This window comes from Ictidomys tridecemlineatus, unplaced genomic scaffold (genome assembly GCF_052094955.1).
Source record: "Ictidomys tridecemlineatus isolate mIctTri1 unplaced genomic scaffold, mIctTri1.hap1 Scaffold_140, whole genome shotgun sequence".
In the NCBI taxonomy this organism is placed as follows: domain Eukaryota; kingdom Metazoa; phylum Chordata; class Mammalia; order Rodentia; family Sciuridae; genus Ictidomys; species Ictidomys tridecemlineatus.
In genome coordinates this window covers 88,825-91,557 of record NW_027521246.1, presented here as the reverse complement: position 1 = coordinate 91,557, position 2,733 = coordinate 88,825, and the positions used below count along the sequence as shown (strand labels likewise).

The 2,733-nt window shown below is 34.8% G+C and overlaps 1 pseudogene; it reads right to left on the bottom strand.

The window, feature by feature from the left end:
- Window positions 1-647: 647 nt before the first annotated feature.
- Window positions 648-2,016, bottom strand: LOC144372641 (solute carrier family 35 member G2-like; annotated as a pseudogene).
- Window positions 2,017-2,733: the final 717 nt, after the last annotated feature.

Below are 2,733 nucleotides of genomic sequence, written 5' to 3'. Positions count from 1 at the left end.
AAGAATTCAGCCTTCTCCCTATATCTCTTTCCCATGCATTGCCTAATGTGGCTGTAGCAAGGGGAAGACCAATTTCCTGTTCTAACATTGGACCCTTGTCATTGAAAACCAGCTCCTTTCCTTTGTTCTCTCATTCTTGCTTCAACTCAAACTCTTTTACCCACCTCTGTCATCTCTAGTTTTCTAGTGCAAGTAGATGACAAAATAGCACTTAGTGTTCAACATTTGACCCTACAGTATTCTTTTTGCAAATGAAGATTTTGAACATTGAAGGGTTTTGTTGAATATTTGTAAAACTTTGGATGTGATCATTTTTCAAATTTGGGAGCTTGTGGGACCACAGAAGTTTCACCTGAAAAAGTCACTTCTTGGGGCTGGGGTTATAGCTCAGTAGTAGAGCACTTGCATATGTGAAGCACTGGGTTCAATTCTCAGCACCACATAAAAATAAAGAAAAGATATTGTGTCCATCTTAAAAATAATCTTTTAAAAAAAGTCACTTCTTCGAGTTTTGTGACCTTTGCAATGGAAATTAACATTCCACAATCACCCAATGTTAATAAATGTAAAGACACCATGTTTTTGACATATTTTGCATATTTAATATCTATATTTGAATATATTACACTATAATAATTTTTCTACTATATTTATTATATATTATATAGCACTCTGAAGTATATAACATAAAGACATTATAGGTAAACATTAAGTTGGCAGTGTACATATTAATAACTGAGCATTAACAAAATTACAATAACCAGGTATTATTTAATGGGAGAGTCTAGTATTTTCTGATAATCTTGCCTTTTTAAATTCCTCCAATAAAGTTTATAGCCAGCGAGGACAAATACACTAATCATAATGATCACCCCTCCAAAGACATCATACACACTAGGAAATATGTGTAACACTAGAAGCTGCAGGACCATAGCTACCACAATCTCCAGATGCTGTACTGTGCTGACCAAAGCTGGATGGAATTTGTCCAAGGCATAATAAACTCCTAAAAATGCCACAGTAGAACAGATGCATATAGCAATGAGATAACTCCATGTTTCTCCATCTAATGGAATGATGGGTTCTTGAAGAACAAACATAGTAGACACTCCCCAGATTGTCCCAGTCCAACCAAAGGTAAACAGTGCAGTCCACATGCTGATCTTCTTCCTGATGGATCTGTATACTATCATAGAAAGAGCAGTGGTCAGTCCAGCCATCACAGTCATAGTGTACCCAAAAGCTTCTTTCCAGGCATTTAACAAAGAATTTTCTTCATCAACAATGTTGGGAATCATGACAAGACAAACACCTAAGATGCTGCAAACAACCGTTGCCATGTCAACATAAGCCATTTTCTCATCTAAAAGTAAAAATGCCAAAATGGCACTGAACACTGTGGTTGTGGCTCGCCACATAGTGGTGCCATTGCTGGGAGGAACTATTGAAAATGATGTATAAGCATAGGTGATAGAAATAACATTGCATACACCATAAGAGTGGTAATCTGTATCCACCCGGTCCAAAGGGAGGTTCCTGCTAGTAACACACAACTAACACAGATAAGACTTGCTTGACAGAACAGATAAAAATCAGTTCTAAAGATGGAACTTTAGAACAGTCAGAAACAAGCCTAATGATAAGGGCTACACATCCATGAGCCAAAGCAGATCCAAACAACACTATCCACATTTTTCGGGATTGAAAAATATTTTTTTTCGGTAAAGCTCTGAAATTGTCCGATCTCGTTGGTCATTGGGTCTTCTGTTGGTGGAGGCTGAGTATCCAGGGTTCCAAAGAAAGTTCTTCCTTTTCTTTTCATTTCACTCAGCAAACCTTTCTTTGGATTTTCTTCCATAAAATTTCCATAGTCTTCATTGATTTCTTCATATCCATCTTCCCCAGGCTGGGGATAATGAGAAGTATATTTCACCATCACTGTGTCGGGATGTATTTTCACCCATTTTTTAACTGGATATTTTTTGGATGGAGAAGTATCCATTTTTTCAGATAATCAATTCTATTAAAAATAAAAGAGACAAATGTCATATTCATTTCATTGAATAAAGAATTTCTGTTATAATAATATGCACCACTTCAATGACAAAAAGAGATTATAACAGGAGTCTATAAAAAATATAGGACAAGATGATCTGGAAATATGCTTATCACATGTATGGAGCACAATGGAATCGTCTACCCTTTTTTTACTCCCATCTTAGATTTGTCTCAATTTCTCATCCTGCTTATTCTTGTCTGATCCAGCTTTATTTCTCAGCTTTACATGACATAATATTTTTTCCATTCTTTCATTCCTACCCATTTCTCTATTCATCCAAAAACACAGAGAAATCAATAACAACTTAAATCAAACTTTTCTTTTTCATTGTGACCATTTGTCTACGTTATAAATTATAAGTAGATGAGTCCAAAGTCCTTTGTGTAATCAATTTGGTATAATGCCAGAATCCACCTTATATCACCAGTTATAGTGATTTTACTCTATATTTGTCATACACTTTCAAATATAAAAATACACTGAAATTAAAAAATAAAATGAGTTTAGTAGTATATGAATTGTTGGTGAGAATAAAAAATGTACAACTTTTCTGAGAAGTAGTTGAGTAACATATATTGAGATCCTGTATTAAGCAATATCCCTGCATCATATATTGAGATCCTGTATTAAGCAATATCACCATGAAAAGGTGATTACAAGATGCTTTTTATATT